The sequence below is a fragment of the Procambarus clarkii genome, chromosome 51, assembly GCF_040958095.1.
Source record: "Procambarus clarkii isolate CNS0578487 chromosome 51, FALCON_Pclarkii_2.0, whole genome shotgun sequence".
Classification (NCBI taxonomy): Eukaryota; Metazoa; Arthropoda; class Malacostraca; order Decapoda; family Cambaridae; genus Procambarus; species Procambarus clarkii.
The window spans coordinates 4,850,735-4,868,955 of NC_091200.1; the positions used below are offsets into that span (position 1 = coordinate 4,850,735).

At 49.0% G+C, this 18,221-nt stretch overlaps 1 protein-coding gene across 8 annotated transcripts in view; it reads left to right on the forward strand.

Annotated features, from left to right (window-relative positions):
* Positions 1-18,221, forward strand: part of Sema1a (semaphorin 1a) — a 1,083,998-nt gene that overhangs the window by 39,177 nt on the left and 1,026,600 nt on the right. The window lies entirely within an intron of this gene.

The window sequence follows — 18,221 nt, forward strand, 5'->3', positions numbered from 1 at the left end:
TTAACATGAGTCATCCGTCTCTAAACTCGTTAAAGTTAATCTATGTCCATTCTATAGTATGGCGACCAAAATTGTGTAATATGAATGTGGCAGCTGATACAAGACACACTCTCCTGGACTCTGAAAATAACTCTCCAAGATACAGCTACATCAAGTTTATACAATAACGTATTAGTCGCTATTACATGCTCATTCTCATCTCGTTACTAACACATGGTATACTCCCCCTTCCCTTCGTTACCACGTGGTTCTCTTCTCCCAGTTACACACACACACACACACACACACACACACACACACACACACACACACACACACACACACACACACACACACACACACACATACACACACACACACACACACACACACACACACACACACACACACACACATACATACACACACACACACACACACACACACACACACACACACACACACACACACACACACACACACACACACACGGTATACCTCTCACCTGCTCAAATTAGCCTCGCCCGCTCCATCGCCTCGGCCTTGGCGTAGCGTTGCAGCTGGCGTCTGTACGCACGACCACGTCTTGCCGCCACAGCTGACGCTTCCCTCAGTTTAGCCAGGAATGAATTCAAATCCTTCTCATTACCGCCGGGAGACCCACAGAGATAGGCATAACAGGGAGACGCGGAGTGTTGTGTCCAGGTGTACACCACAGAGAATGGTGGTGTAGTATAGCAGGGCGGGTGCCCCACACTGGTAATTAGTTTTTGTAGGGCTGCCACAAGGCCGAGGGTTGGTGTCCGCTCCCCACGTCACGTGATCTGTATCCACTTAGTGACTGGTGTACTCGCCTTATACTCACCTAGTTGTATTTGCAAGGGCTCTTGGGCCTCCGTCTCTGAAGCCTGGAAGGTTTGAGAGGCGAGGGCCCAAGAGCCCTTCACGTGAGCAGTCTCTTCTTGTCGGCGTTTCTCTGATGTACTTCGCGGGGTGTCTGTCTTGGTGTTCGGTGATAAGTGATGTTCATCGCTGATGAACATCACTTATCGCCTTATTCAGCAGTTGCTACAGCGCCTACAGTTCAGGATCAGGATCAAATGCAGGATCAAATCAGGATAATTGTTTTTTTGGAAACCTTGGGAAGCATAAACACAACATCTGACGATGGACGCCAAGTGAGGCGCTCTGCCAGATTTATAAACACAAACTCCTTGAATCTTATTGAGAACATTGTCTACAGCTCCCTAAGAAAGGATGTAGGTGACATCCGAAATTTTGTTTATTAACACACATGTACATAAAATGGGTCTTTCCTTCGCCTTCATTGAGGTTATTGTTAAAGTAATTAAAATTTGTTTCCTTTTCGCTTTTGAGTTATTTCTGTGTAACAGTAAAAGAATATGAGTAGTGCACAAGTCTTTGTCATGCCGGTGGCCTTTAACTGTCCAGGTTTAATGTGTATGTGGGAAGCAATACCCTGTTATGTGGTGGTGGTGGCGTGCGCTGCGGTCATGTTCCCTCCACCCTCTCTCGAAGTCACCACCGAACCTCTCTCTAGTTAGCTCTCCCTCCCGTCCCTCCTCCCTCCCTCTCTCTCCCTCTCTCTCTCCCCCTCTCTCTCTCCCCCTCTCTCTCTCCCCCTCTCTCTCTCCCTCTCTCTCTCTCCCTCTCTCTCTCTCCCTCTCTCTCTCCCTCTCTCTCTCCCTCTCTCTCTCCCTCTCTCTCTCCCTCCCTCCCTTCCCCTCTCTTCCCCCTCTCTCTCTCTCTCTCTTCCCTCTCTCTCTCTCTCTCTCTCTCTCTCTCTCTCTCTCTCTCTCTCTCTCTCTCTCTCTCTCTCTCTCTCTCTCTCTCTCTCTCTCTCTCTCTCTCTCTCGTGTGTGTGTGTGTGTACTTACCTAATTGTGCTTGTGTGTGTGTGTGTGTTTTTCCGAGGCAGTGTCCGTACAATTGCAGCGGTGGTGGGATACCTCTACACTTCACTGGGTCTATTCTACACTTTGCACCATTTGCCTCTTCCCAATAAGTTATATTATTGTGCGTATTAGTGATCCGTATGTGGCATGTGTGACACAATGAAGGGGAACTGCCTACCTGTGATGACGCGAGAAAGAGACCTGGGCGTGGACGTAACACCTAATCTATCTCCTGAGGCACAAATAAATCAGATATTGACAGCAGCGTACTCTACACTAGTAAAAGTTAGAACATCATTCAGAAACCTAAGTAAGGAGGCATTTAGGGCGTTTTACACCGCCTACATGAGGCCAGTCTTAGAGTATGCCGTGCCATCATGGAATCCCCACCTGAAGAAACACATAAGGAAACTGGAAAAGGTTTAGAAGTTTGCAACGAGACTCGTCCCAGCGTTACGAGGGATGGGGTATGAAGAGTGCCTGAAGGAACTGAGCCTCACGACACTAGAAAAAAGAAGGGAGAGGGGGGGATATGATAGGAACGTATAAAATACTCAGGGGGATTGACTGAGTGGACATAGACGAAATGTTCACACGGAATAGTAACAACGAGGAGACATGGGTTGAAGCTGGAAACTCAGATGAGTCACAGAGATGTTAGGAAGTTTTTTTTATCATGAGAATAGTGGAAACAATGAAATGCACTTAAGGAGCAGGTTGTGGAAGCAAATTCTATAAATAATTTTAAAACTAGGTATGATAGGGAAATAGGACCAGAGTCATTGCTGTAAACAACCGATGGCTTGAAAGGCGGGATCCAAGAGTCAATGCTCGATTGTGCAGACAGAAATAGGTGAGTACACACACCCACACACTATTATTATTATTAATATTAGTATTATATTCTAGGCCATGTGTGATTGTTAACGGCTCAACTTTGACCGTAGCTCAGCTTAAGTGCAGCGTCCGGTGGCCAACATAATAAAAATAATGGCGGGTGGTGTGCGAATATTTGGGGCGAGTATTCACATGTAAATTCCCGGGGGCGTAATATTTATTTGACAGTGGTGTTATAAAGGGTATTATTTTACTCTGGTGTAATAAAGTTGGGTGTTGATCCACAAATATCATGCCGTTGTGGCGGTTCATGGTGACCTCACCCGTCATGTGTCGCGTGGCTGGTGTCCTCACCCGTCATGTGTCGCGTGGCTGGTGTCCTCACCCGTCATGTGTCTCGTGTCCTCACCCGTCATGTGTGGCGTGGCTGGTGTCCTCACCCGTCATGTGTGGCGTGGCTGGTGTCCTCACCCGTCATGTGTGGCGTGGCTGGTGTCCTCACCCGTCATGTGTGGCGTGGCTGGTGTCCTCACCCGTCATGTGTCGCGTGGCTGGTGTCCTCACCCGTCATGTGTCGCGTGGCTGGTGTCCTCACCCGTCATGTGTCGCGTGGCTGGTGACCTCACCCGTCATGTGTCTCGTGTCCTCACCCGTCATGTGTCGCGTGGCTGGTGTCCTCACCCGTCATGTGTCGCGTGGCTGGTGACCTCACCCGTCATGTGTCTCGTGTCCTCACCCGTCATGTGTCGCGTGGCTGGTGTCCTCACCCGTCATGTGTCGCGTGGCTGGTGTCCTCACCCGTCATGTGTGGCGTGGCTGGTGTCCTCACCCGTCATGTGTCGCGTGGCTGGTGTCCTCACCCGTCATGTGTCGCGTGGCTGGTGTCCTCACCCGTCATGTGTCGCGTGGCTGGTGTCCTCACCCGTCATGTGTCGCGTGGCTGGTGTCCTCACCCGTCATGTGTCGCGTGGCTGGTGTCCTCACCCGTCATGTGTCGCGTGGCTGGTGTCCTCACCCGTCATGTGTCGCGTGGCTGGTGTCCTCACCCGTCATGTGTGGCGTGGCTGGTGTCCTCACCCGTCATGTGTCGCGTGGCTGGTGTCCTCACCCGTCATGTGTGGCGTGGCTGGTGTCCTCACCCGTCATGTGTCGCGTGGCTGGTGTCCTCACCCGTCATGTGTCGCGTGGCTGGTGTCCTCACCCGTCATGTGTCTCGTGTCCTCTCCCGTCATGTGTCTCGTGTCCTCACCCGTCATGTGTGGCGTGGCTGATGTCCTCACCCGTCATGTGTGGCGTGGCTGGTGTCCTCACCCGTCATGTGTGGCGTGGCTGGTGTCCTCACCCGTCATGTGTGGCGTGGCTGGTGTCCTCACCCGTCATGTGTGGCGTGGCTGGTGACCTCACCCGTCATGTGTCTCGTGTCCTCACCCGTCATGTGTGGCGTGGCTGGTGTCCTCACCCGTCATGTGTGGCGTGGCTGGTGTCCTCACCCGTCATGTGTGGCGTGGCTGGTGTCCTCACCCGTCATGTGTCTCGTGTCCTCACCCGTCATGTGTGGCGTGGCTGGTGTCCTAACCCGTCATGTGTGGCGTGGCTGGTGTCCTCACCCGTCATGTGTCTCGTGTCCTCACCCGTCATGTGTCGCGTGGCTGGTGTCCTCACCCGTCATGTGTCGCGTGGCTGGTGTCCTCACCCGTCATGTGTGGCGTGGCTGGTGTCCTCACCCGTCATGTGTGGCGTGGCTGGTGTCCTCACCCGTCATGTGTGGCGTGGCTGGTGACCTCACCCGTCATGTGTCTCGTGTCCTCACCCGTCATGTGTGGCGTGGCTGGTGTCCTCACCCGTCATGTGTGGCGTGGCTGGTGACCTCACCCGTCATGTGTCTCGTGTCCTCACCCGTCATGTGTGGCGTGGCTGGTGTCCTCACCCGTCATGTGTCGCGTGGCTGGTGTCCTCACCCGTCATGTGTCTCGTGTCCTCACCCGTCATGTGTGACGTGGCTGGTGTCCTCACCCGTCATGTGTCTCGTGTCCTCACCCGTCATGTGTGACGTGGCTGGTGTCCTCACCCGTCATGTGTCTCGTGTCCTCACCCGTCATGTGTGGCGTGGCTGGTGTCCTCACCCGTCATGTGACGTGGCTGGTGTCCTCCTTGAGGCTACCTTGAGGTGCTTCCGGGGCTTAGTGTCCCCGCGGCCCGGTCGTCGACCAGGCCTCCTGGTTGCTGGACTGATCAACCAGGCTGTTAGACGCGGCTGCTCGCAGCCTGACGTATGAGTCACAGCCTCATGTGCACGCTCGTCACACAAACCACATATGTGATGGTAAACTCTATATATGTATTATATAGTGTTACTAGGAGGGTGGGGGGGACGTCTAGTCTAGGCTAATTGGTAGCAGGTTTTGGCGCCCCAAGTATGTGTGTATTCACCTAGTTGTATTCACCTAGTTGTGCTTGCGGGGGTTGAACTCTGCTCTTTCGGCCCGCCTCTCAACTGCCAATCACTCAACTGTTACTAATTACTAACAATTCCTCCAACGCCCCCCCCCCTACACACACATACAGGAATCAGCCCGTAATAGCTGCCTAACTACCAGAGACCTATTTACTGCTAGGTAACAGGGGCATCAGGGTGAAAGAAACTGCCTATTTGTCTCTGCCGGCGCCGGGAATCGAACCCGGGCCACAGGATTACGGGTCCCGCGCGCTGTCCACTCAGCTACCAGACCCCTCGGACTTTTTACAAGTGTATTCACCTAGTTGTGTTTGCGGGGGTTGAGCTTTGCTCTTTCGGCCCTCCTCTTAACTATCAATCAATTGTTTTAGTAACTACTTTTTTTCCCACACCACACACACACCCCAGGAAGCAGCCCGTGACAGCTGACTAACTCCCAGGTACCTATTTACTGCTAGGTAACTGGGGCATTCAGGGTGAAAGAAACTTTGCCTATTTGTTTCTGCCTAGTGCGGGAATCGAACCCGAGCCACAGAATTACGAGTTCTGCGCGCTATCCACCAAGCTACCAGGCCCTGTGTGTGTGTGTGTGTGTGTGTGTGTGTGTGTGTGTGTGTGTGTGTGTGTGTGTGTGTGTTTACTAGTTGTGTTTTTGCGGGGGTTGAGCTTTGCTCTTTCGGCCCGCCTCTCAACTGTCAATCAACTGTTTACTAACTACTTTTTTTTTTCCCCACACCACACACACACACCCCAGGAAGCAGCCCGTGACAGCTGACTAACTCCCAGGTACCTATTTACTGCTAGGTAACAGGGGCACTTAGGGTGAAAGAAACTTTGCCCATTTGTTTCTGCCTCGTGCGGGAATCGAACCCGCGCCACAGAATTACGAGTCCTGCGCGCTATCCACCAGGCTACGAGGCCCTTGTGTGTGTGTGTGTGTGTGTGTGTGTGTGTGTGTGAGAGAGAGCGAGGAAGGAGTCTGTGGTGTGGAGACAGGAGCATCTGGAGGGGGCGTGTCTTGCAAGATGGCAAATTAGGGGTTGACCGAGAGCCCTGGTGTCTTGGCCAGCCTCGCACACAGCAAGATGCTGCGCAACACCTCATGGATCCATGCACCCTATAACTTTAACAACATAAGAATAAAGGAAACTGTAAAAGGCCCTCTGCCCACACGAGGCAGTGATAGGATTTTGTGTCATGTATTCCTTTGTGTGTCGATGTAAGCTGTTGGTCATGCTAATATACTGTAGTTTATAATACTTCAGGAGAGCGCAATTCGATTTTGTTATTATTTATTCGTATAATAGATGGGGTATCTGGCAGTGCCCGGGTCGACCCGCTAAACATTACGCCATTTAAGTTTTGAGAGCCTCCAGACTGCCGATCTGCCTTCAGAACATGCACTTTGCATGTAATATCTGAATTCTGTTTTTTTTATTAATACATGAGGTACATCTGCATTAGTGCAGCTACCCTAGACTATATGAAGTGGAGTACAGTGTGTCTTATTAATACAGTACAGTATTAATAAAAAAAAGGATGTTATTGCCCTCGGCCATTAGAATTTTGCAACCACTTAGCTCATCTCTACAAACTTGGCAGCTGTTTTAGGTGTTTTCAGTGTGGGAAATCAACGCTATTTAGACTCAGTCTTGAATGAGTTGTGATTAATAATGAATATAGAATTCCAGGAATGTGGGTCTGGGGCACAATGCACGGGTATGCCATCAGTGGCTTCATCACACTTTAAGTGAGGTTAGAGACATCTGAAATGTGAGCTGAGGTTTGTGTCACGTTCACGTAAAACTCATTTGTGTTGTGTGAGTTTTGTGTGTGTTGAATATTTCACTACTATACCGTGGTCGTCTTATCAGGATATCATATGTAAAAGGTATGTGATTACCCTGCGATGGTTTCAGGGCTCAACGTCCCCGCGGCCCGGTCTTCGACCAGGCCTCCTCGTTGCTGGACTGGTCAACCAGGCTGCTAGACGCGGCTGCTCGCAGCCTGACGTATGAGTCACAGCCTGGTTGATCAGGTATGTGACAGAGTAAGAAATTATAACACACAGAAATCACAATTGCGTGATGCATCAAATGAACAAATGAACATGATCAATTTTTTAAAACTCGATCGATTAAATCAGCGTCTGGGATGCTCTCGGACGCAGGTTCGAATCCTCGTCACGGCCCTTGTGGATTTGTTCAAGAAATTATAATATTTATGTAAGCTGAATGAAACGAGAAGTTCGGTAATTTTTTCTATGGCAATCATTGCGTGTGGTTCCCAGGGGCAGAGCGTGTCCGCCTGCTTGCCATTTTAAACTTGGAAAACATTTCTGGTAAAACAAATGTATTTCATGGGATCACAGCCACGAACTTCTGCAGGAAGTTGGTGTGTCGGGCGCTGGCGGCATGTTAACCACTAATTACTGAATTTAGAATTAGAGTTTTTAGACTAATGTGAGAAGGATTGGAATATGCTGGCGTATACGCAAGTGAAACACGTATTGTAGTACAACCTTTTGTGTTGGTGGAGAGGGAAGGGAACTGTAGTGTGTGTTTGGATCTGCAGAATTGATCTATTAGCTCATGGGCTTCGCCTTTCTAACCAATTTATTTTTCCTCTATTTTGTCTAGTACATATATTTCTCTCTAACACACTCACGTACACATGCCCAGGAAGCTGCCCGTAGCAGCTGTCTAACTCCCAGGTACCTATTTACTGTTAGGTGAACAGTGGCACGAGGGTGAAAGAAACTGCCCATTTGCTTCTGTCTCTGTCGGGGATCGAACCCGGGCCCTTAGGACTACAACCCCAGACCAGTTGTGTATAAAGTTACTGGAGTTTGTTCCTTTACATCAACCAAAAGCTACAGCGTTGTTCAGTGTGCAAAAAGTGGCCCTTCAGTATTTTGCAGTTAAAGCTGTATTGGTGAAGTGTGTAGGGGAGTGTTGTGGTGGCTGGTTGTGGTGGTGGTGGTGGCAGGTTGTTGTGAGGGAGTGTTGTGGTGGCTGGTGGTGGTGGTGGTGGTGGCAGGTTGTTGTGAGGGAGTGTTGTGGTGGCTGGTGGTGGTGGTGGCAGGTTGTTGTGAGGGAGTGTTGTGGTGGCTGGTGGTGGTGGTGGTGGTGGTGGTGGCAGGTTGTTGTGAGGGAGTGTTATGGTAGGTGGTGGTGGGAGGTTCTGCAGGGGTGCAAAGAACACTTTGTGTTCTTTATAAAGTAAGAAATACTGACATAACTAGTTTCCCCTCCTACGACTAATCATCCTGCGAGACAGTGAGTCCAGTACCACATAACTAGCTCTTGACACAAACTCTATAACCTTTTATGTGTTCTAAGGTACCTGTATAAATGCAGATGTACCTAAGAATGATAATAATAAAACAAACTAAAATTACCTATAGCGGACGCTTGCGGCTAGCTGGGAGAGATAACGCCGGCAACGCACCTGATGCAAAAGCTATGAAATATGTATTATGGCGGCGCAGGTGTCCGATACCCTCGCTGGCAATGGTTTGTTTATACTGTGTGGCTAGGCGTCAGCAGCTGCCTACCCTGTGCTACCCACCTTCCGCTGTGGCTAACGATTTATTCTACACTTGAAGGCTACAGGAATAAGTGAGTGGGGGTTGGAGGGCTCTTCCCCACCGCCCGTGCTGCTATACCCAGATTCTCAAGCACCTCAGTTTGTATTCCTGGTCTTTAAGTTACTGTTGGAGATAAGGTGGCGAGTCTGGTCTTCATATTCTGGAGAGTTATATTATTAGTGCAGGTGCCTCTTAGTGTATTTTGTGTGCGTGTGTATTTACTATTTAACATCAGGTACACACATTAATAGGATAACACTGGCAGCATATGCGACGCTGGCAAATATAAGAACATCGTTTAGAAACCTGAATTAAGACTCCTTCAAGGCAAGCTGTATAACAAATGTTAGACCAATACTGGAATACGCAGCACCGGCATAAATTCTGTACCTCGTGAACCATAAAACCAAAGTTGAAAAAGTACAACGGTTTACAGCACGACTGGTGCCAGAGCTAAGAGGGCTAAGCTACGAGAATATGCTAGTGGAACTAAGTCTCACAACTCTGGAGGACAGAAGGAACTGAGGGGATATGATCACAATATACAAGATAATGAGGGAAATAGATAAGGAGGACAAGGAAAACCTCTTCAAATTTAAAGAAAACAGAACAATTTCTATTTTTGTTTATTAGTACATTAGGTACATCTGCATTAGTGCAGCTACCCTAGACTATATGAAGTGGAGTACAGTGTGTCAAAAAAGCTAACTAGGTGATGCTAAAAAATCCCCATCACACAGGATGGTTAGTCATACAGAGGCATGTGATAAGCGGTCTGCACTGGCAGACTCCGGGTGCATTATGAGGATATCATCAACACAAAGAGTGAATAAGGCAGCAGTGGTAATATAAAAGTCCACCTCGTAGGATGGTTAGTCATACAGGGTCATATGTTTAGTAGCCTGTACTGGCAAATTTTGGGTACACTGCGAGGATATCTTCAAGAATACGAGTGAATAAAGTAATTGCAAAGCTCCAGGTACCTCATGCCAACTGGTCTGAAAGGTGTAATAACTGGGCATTCAGTGATGTAGTGCGGGAGATCGTGCCGCCGCTCCTGCTCACAGAGTTTGCAACTGGAGTGCTCAGGATTGGGAGATCCGTCACCTGTAGCCACCTGCCACAGGTAACGGTAACCCAACCTGATCCTGGCAACCACTGTGTCGCAGTCTGGTGGGCGTTTTGAGCTGCCCATAAATATTGGTTTCAAATCTGAACTAATCATAGCTTTTTATACTGATGCTTTCACAGCTGGAAGCTGGAATCGCAAATGAACCGAAGGAAATTAAGGAATTACTCGTTCCCTGTACGAGTAGTCAACAAGTGGAATCTGCAGAAGTTATGGAAGCCACTTCCATCAGCAAGTTAAAAGGCCAGATTCAACATTGAATTTGAACGTCAAAATAGTCAAGTTGAAATGCAACAGGTATAACCTCAAGGTACAACATGGCTAGTAGGCAGGGCATACAGAGCTAGACCTCGCTCCCCTGTAGACACTGTTAGGCAAGCACCACCACCATCATCACTGCCACCATCAGTCACCGCCAATCTGGTCCGGAATATAAGCCACTGCCGCGCTGATCCTCCATAATCAAATGGGGAATGATTGAAGGCTCTCCGATATAGTGCGGGACTACCCGATTCCTGTTTTAATTATAAGTCGAACCCAACAGAGTGGTGGGGTCCTTTTGAATGGGGAGGGGGGGGGGGGGGGGGGAGTCGCGTCCCTCACTTCAGGGGCGCGACCTACAACAGTCCCTCGCTTACCACGCCAGGGTTCGACCCACAGCCCAGTACTCAGCTCTTCAGGGGCTCGACTACCCTGCTTCTACTTCGCTTTTTAAGCATTGTTTTCGCCACATTGTTCTAGTAAGCTGTAGAAGGAAGGTTACCTTTAAAGAACACAATAAAGTAGCCGTCACAACTGCAAGAAAAATGACAGGTTGGATAACTTATTAATAACCTTTATTAATGATACTCTTTTTGACGCTAGTGCTCTCTAGAGTGGAGTACTGCTGCACAATGACAGTCCCTTTCAAAGCTGGAGAATTTGCTGACTTGGAGAGCGTGCAGAGATCCTTTACTGCTAGAATCCACTCAGTAAAACATCTAAACTACTGTGACTGACTAAAATGCCTAAATCTGTATTCTTTTGAGCGCAGGCGGGAGAGATACATAATAATTTACACGTGGAAAATAGTAGAGGGGCTGGTCCCAAACCTGCACACAGAAATAACACCACATGAGACCAGAAGGCATGGCAGGATGTGCAGAATATCCCCGTTGAAGAGCAGAGGTGCAACAGGTACTCTGAGAGAGAATTCTATCAACATCAGAGGCCCGAGACTGTTCAACGCGCTTCAACCACACACAAGGGGCATATCTGGACGACCCCTCACAGTGTTCAAGAGAGAACACGATAAGCACCTCCAAAGGATACCTGATCAACCAGGCTGTGATTCATATGTCAGGCTGCGAGCAGCCGCGTCCAACAGTCTGGTTGACCAGTTCAGCAACGAAGGGGTCTGGTCGACGACCGGGCCGGGGGACGCTAAGCCCCGAAAAACCTCAAGGTAAGATAACCTCAAGGTAAGGTTGTCTTGTGTTCTCTAGCTAGATATCCCAAATGGGGTTTGGCTCACTCTGGCTGTAGAGGATCTTGCAACTTCACCTCTCCTATGATTGGCTTGTTTTGCGCACTCTGGCTCTTCTGTGTTCTGCAAATTTTACATTTGTGCCTTGTGCACTTTGGATAGGTCCTGGATGGATCCCTTATGCGCTCTTAATGGATACATTTTGTATTGAGGATAGCTGTCGGTTGTTATCTGGCCGGGCTAGCTAGTTGTCTCGGTCTAAAGTTATATTCTAGATATTCTAGATATCTAGATATTCTAGATATTCTCTAGATATTCTCGTCAGTGTGGCTTGTATTTGACTAAAGGAGTGAGTGAATAGCGTGTGATTGGGCCAGCCTGTTGAAGGAGAGGGGGAGGAAGGTATAGAAGAATGAAGAAAAGAAGTGAATGAGAAAGATGAAATCGTGATAAAGAAGGGGAGAGTAGTGAGGCAGATGGTCAGTCGTGATAAGACACGGTGTATTTCTTCCAAGATTTTCTCTTGCGAAGATGTTTCTCAGATCAGGAGCAGCGTGAATAAGGGAAGGGAATTCTTGAAGGAGTGGATGAAAAGGCTTGCTGACTGCCAGGCTGGCGGTCGCCTGACCTGACTGACTTGACTGTTTCCACCGAAACTGACCTACCTACCTACCTACCGATCTACCGACCTACCTACCTACCTACCGACCGACCTACCTACCTACCGACCTACCTACCTACCGACCTACCTACCTACCTACCTACCTACCTACCTACCGACCTACCTACCTACCTACCTACCTACCGACCTACCTACCTACCTACCGACCTACCGACCTACCTACCTACCTACCGACCTACCTACCTACCTACCGACCTACCTACCTACCTACCTACCGACCTATTGGTAGCGTAGGTAGCGATTGTTGACAGCGATTGGCTGCTGTCAACAGATATCTGGCTCAAGAAGTAGTTTCAAAAGTCAGATACAGACATCATGGCATTTGATAGCAGGCACCAGGTAAGATGGAATTCTAGAGCTAGCGCTCGACTCTGGATGCACCTTTAGGTTAGTACACGCCCACGAGGCTACTGGGTAATAGTGGGGGGGGGGGGGGGGAGGGGGGTAATTGTGGGTCTGAAAGGGCGAGTAGTGGTGGTGGGGGTTACAGGTGAGTGTGGGGGTGAGGGAGGAGGAAAGTGAGGGTTAGAGTGCAGGTGGTGTAAGTGGGTGTAGAGTGGCCCTGGTGAAGGAGAGTGGGTGATATATGAAGGTGAATGCGGGGGGGGGGGGGTAGTGTGGAGTAGGTGGGTTAGGGTGGGCGGGCGGGCATAATGAGAGTTGGTGTGAGAGTTGTGCGGGCGATTACGAACACAGTTCACATTTGTGAGGTTTAAGTGTTCTGTTCTCATAAATATGTGAGAATAGTTGAGGCGTTTGTGTGAGTGTGTGTGGGGGGGGGGGAGGGGGAGGGGGGGGGGGATTACTATGTGTGCCGGCAGGATCGAGATGTTAGCTCTTGGGCCCTGTCTGTCTAACCGTCGGTTGTGACTCCCGACCTAATTTTATTCATAAATACTACTGTACATATATTACACACAAAACACACACACACACACACACACACACACACACACACACACACACACACACACACACACACACACACACACACACACACATACATCACCAAGATACAGACCCTAGCAGCTGTCTATCTGCCGGGTATCTAGTAACTGCTAGGTGAACAGGGGCACCAAATGAAAGAAACTTTGCTCATTTATTTGTCACGGCGGGAATCGATCACGGTTCCTTTGGACTACGACTCTCGAGGACTACAGATACCTCATAATTATTTTCTACTGTGAGAGGTTATTTGGTTGACAGTTTGGTTGACCAGACCGCCGACCAGAAGGCCTAGTCAAAAATAGGTTAGACCGTTTTAATAGTCTACAAAATCAAGATCCATCTGGGACATGGTAAGTGCGCGAGACATCAACGAAGTTACATTAATGACATCCAAGAGACAGTTTCAAGTTGAGGTGTTTGGTAGTGTGAGTACCCCCCCCCCCCCCTCCTGTCATGGAGCCGGGTAACCAGCGAATTGGATCCTTATCTGAAACTCTCTCCGGCCTGGTAATATAGGAGATGCTGAAGTGCTACTAAATGAAGTGAGGCGCGGGAGTTGAATAAGAGAAAGTGACAGTTGGATTTAAGCTTATTTCCATTAAAGTTTAAACGGAGCTCAGCGTACGTGCGTGTGTGCGTGCGTGCTGCGGACCGGCGTACGTACGTACGTGTGTGCGTGCGGAGGGCGGGCGCACTTGCCTAGATTCGAGAATACCTAGTTGTGTGCAAGAGAGCGAGCTGCAGCTCTTGAGCTGGATCTCGTTCCATGACAAACCAGTTTGGATTGTCTTTGCTGTAAATTTTTGGGAGCTGAACCGGACCAACCTGGCTTTAGTGGATATGTGGGCCGGCGTGCAACTGCAAGCAACAGTCTGTTGGACCAAGTTATCACAAGTCGAGCCTGGCCCCGGACTGGACTTGGGGAGTAGAAGAACTCCCGAGACTCTCAAGGTAAGCAGCCTAGGATTATGTAGTTTGTGAAGTTTTCTGTTTAAGTTTGAAATGAAATTGTCATTCTTTGTATCCAATTAATGGTACACTAAGAGACAAGTCCATTGAGGGCTTAAGACTTTCGACACCGTTTCCCTGTAGTCTATACATAAGAGGCATAAGTAGCCAGTAGGTAAGTAGTTCGACATTTCACCGTGTTCGAAAGAGGCCTGGTCGACGACCGGGCCGCGGGAACGCTAAGCCCCGGAAGCACCTCAAAGTAAGGTACTACATATATTTCTCTTTAACACTCGCGCGCGCACATTCCCAGGAAGCAACAGTTGTCGTACCTCTCCCAGGTACTTATTTACTGCTAGGTAACAGGGGGCATCAGGGTAAAAGAAACTGGCCGTCTGTTTCCGCCGGCGCCGTGAATTGCACCCCGGTCCACAGTACTACGTATCCAGCGTGCTGTCCTCTCAGCCACCAGCGTCCTGTGTGTGTGTGTGTGTGTGTGTGTGTGTGTGTGTGTGTGTGTGTGTGTGTGTGTGTGTGTGTGTGGGTGTGGGTGTGTGATGTTGCCGGGAAGCTGGCTACTAGTGAGACCCTTCCAGTAGCTTCATCATTCATCAGGTGTATTGTAGCCTTCCCATTCAGCCTTTGAATTTTTCACTCGCCTGTAGCGTTCACCCTACCAGTGATCTGATTTCCTTCCCCTACCCCACCAGTCGTCTGATTTCCCTCCCCCATCCTACCAGTGGTCTGATTTCCTCCCCCCACCCCACCAGTGATCTGATTTCATTTCCAACATACAAGTTTTCTCCATTCGCCTCTCTCTCTAAATCCATCCACCATTTGCCACCCCCCATTCTCTACTCATTGCCCTCTTCCCCAGTCGATTCTCAATTCTTTCTTCACAGTTGATATAGCATCCATTTCATTCTACTTACTTGTCACTCCGTAAAGATGCAACTGTTTCGCTTATCCAGAAACGTACGAAATTGTACAACCCTCCTAACCAATCGAGGCCGAATCATATGAAAATGTCAATATTACGGTGCTAAAATGTATTCTAATGCGTTGCACTTTGAACGGATTGGTCGATTGGGTTAAAAAAAGCAATGTGAGGCTGACTATTGTGTACTGTCCAGCTGATGTTGTCATGACGACCGTCTCGGCCTTACCTGCCTGGCAGGTGTACTGCATCCGGGGTGATGGCGGCGCTCAGGTGGCACGCGGTACTAGGGTGACGTTATCAGGTGCACAACACTGCCAGTGGTACGGTAATTGGTACTGAGGGGGGGGGGGGGGCTTGGGTATGGGGAGGAAAGGGCTGTGGGGGGAGTTAGTTTCTGCTCTATCTTATCCCTCTTTACTCCCATTTCCTGCCTATGGTTCATCCACTTTCTATCATATCCTTCCTTCTCACCTACCCTTCCCCTCCTTCCCTTACTCCCTCCGGCCTTCCCATATCCCCAGCCTCTCCCTCCTCCCCAGCATGCACCTCCCTCCTCCTCCTCCCCAGCCTGCACCTCCCTCCTCCTCCCCAGCCTGCACCTCCCTCCTCCTCCTCCCCAGCCTGCACCTCCCTCCTCCTCCCCAGCCTGCACCTCCCTCCTCCTCCCCAGCCTGCACCTCCCTCCTCCTCCCCAGCCTGCACCTCCCTCCTCCTCCTCCCCAGCCTGCACCTCCCTCCTCCTCCCCAGCCTGCACCTCCCTCCTCCTCCCCAGCCTGCACCTCCCTCCTCCTCCTCCCCAGCCTGCACCTCCCGACACTCTCCTGAACTTTATGTCTGCTCATCCTTTTCTTTTATTAGTTTATGTTTTATGTGTCGATCTCGTATAGATTTTCGACGTTGGTGAAATTTATTGTTCTTTTATGATTCTCAGTGTGGCATTATGTGCCCGTTCCCTTCCCTTTAGGTCACACACACACACACACACACACACACACACACACACACACACACACACACACACACACACACACACACACACACACACACACACACACACACACACACACATTCTCTTTCATCCTATGTAGTCATGTTGGTTCGCTAATTGTTGTGTGGCGGGGCCATTCAATTTGCTTGCGTTCCGTTTCGTGTTTCACTCGGATGAAATATTTATCCTTTATATATATATATATATATATATATATATATATATATATATATATATATATATATATATATATATATATATATATAATATATATATATATCCTTTGGAGGTATTTGTCAAGTTCTCTCTTGAACACTGTGAGGGGTCGGCCAGTTATGTCCCTTATGTGTAGTGGTGTAGTGGAAGTGTGTTGAACAGTGAACAGAAGGGCCTCTGATGTTGATAGAGTTCTCTCTCAGACTACCTGTTGCACCTCTGCTCTTCAACGGGGGTATTCTGCACATCCTGCCATGCCTCCTGGTCTCATGTGATGTTATTTCTGTGTGCAGGTTTGGGACGAGCCCCGCTACTATTTTGCCACGTGTAAATTATTAAGTATATCTCCCGCCTGCGCTCAAGAGAATACAGATTTAGTTTCATCATCGATATAGCATCTCTAGTGTGAAAGGTTCTTGTTATCCAACCTGTCATTTTTCTTGCAGTTGCGACTGCTAGTAATTTAGTTATACGGGGGCATCCGAGGATAATCCTCATGTCAGTCAAATAGTTCTGTTGTTCAAATGAACAAATCTTTGTGGATTTGAACAAATGGATTTTGAATGGATGTGGATTTTGAACAAATGAACAAATCCTTGTGGATTTGTTCATTTTATATACGTTATTGTGTTTTTTCTGTGTATTGAAGTATGGGCGTCAGTGGTGAACTACTGGGCGACAGAGCCCGAGTGCGTGGGGGGAATTGTGGAAAACACCGGTTAGGCTTCATTGGAAGCCTCGGGATCCTCGTGGGTGTGGTAGGGTTGCAGTTCTTTTGCCATGTCGTGGCGCAGTTGACTAGAGCGTGTATCTGGGAACACCCAGCACATAGGTTCGAACCCTCATCAAGATCCTTGTGGATTTGTTCATTTAAGGTGAAGGTATTCAAGAGGCACTTGGACAGGTTCTTGGAAGAAGTGCCGGACCAACCAGACTATGGTGGATATGTGGGTCTGCGGGCCGCTCCAAGCAACAGCCTGGTGGACTAAGCTCTCACGCCGAAGCCAGGCTTGAGGGGGGGGGGGGGTAGAAGAACTCCCAGAACCCCATCAATCAGGTATCAATTCAACATCATTAGTGAAAATGAAGTCCAACGTGTTCTCTATTCTGGTTGGTTTTACTATCTGCTGGTTTAAGGCCAGATTTGTCGCACATCCGTAGCAGGTCATTTGCATGTGATTGTTCACTTAGGCTACTGCCCTGTATTCTCTCTAATATTACTGTATTAGCCAGGTGCTTCCGTTTCAGGTGCCGTAGAGTGAAGTCCCCAAGCAAGATGATGTTTGGGGTTGGATTTGTGAAGTTTTTCTATTTTCATTAGTTGGTCTTTAAACTGCTGAGGATTTGTTTCCGGGAACTTATATACAAGGACAATAACTACATTTAAGATCTCTATTTTAAATTATCAGCACATCCACCATATCGTTTGTGTTGTTTAGCAGGTCAGTACAGATGAGTGTGTCTTTGATGTACAGGCTGACCCCCATCCTGTAGTCTGTGTTTCATGTTACATCTGAAAAGATTGTACTCTGAAATCCATATTTTACCATCATAGTGGCCCTTTGTGGGGATTTCCGTTAGGGCTGCAATAATAGGACTGTGTGTGTGTGTGTAATAATCTCTCGTATAAGCCGGTCGGCCGAGCGGACAGCACGCTGGGCTTGTGATCCTGTGGTCCCGGGTTCGATCCCGGGCGCCGGCGAGAAACAATGGGCACAGTTTCTTTCACCCTATGCCCCTGTTACCTAGCAGTAAAATAGGTACCTGGGTGTTAGTCAGCTGTCACGGGCTGCTTCCTGGGGGTGGAGGCCTGGTCGAAGAGGCCGCAGGGACACTAAAGCCCCGAAATCATCTCAAGATAACCTCAAGATAATTGTTAAATTCATGATGGTTGGTATAGCCACTGAGTCATAGGAGATCCGAGACTCTCCGACATTCTGTTGCGGGAAGAAAGAAACCTTCTGAAGGGAAATTAACTAGTTCTTGTAGGAATTGTCTGATCAACCAGGTTGTGATGACTGAGAGCCTGCGAGTCGCAATCTGCAGTAGTCTGGGTGATCAGGTGGGTCGCAAGGCCAGGCTGGCCTCAGGTCGGGCTGTGGGAAAAGATAACTTTGGTAACCAGTCT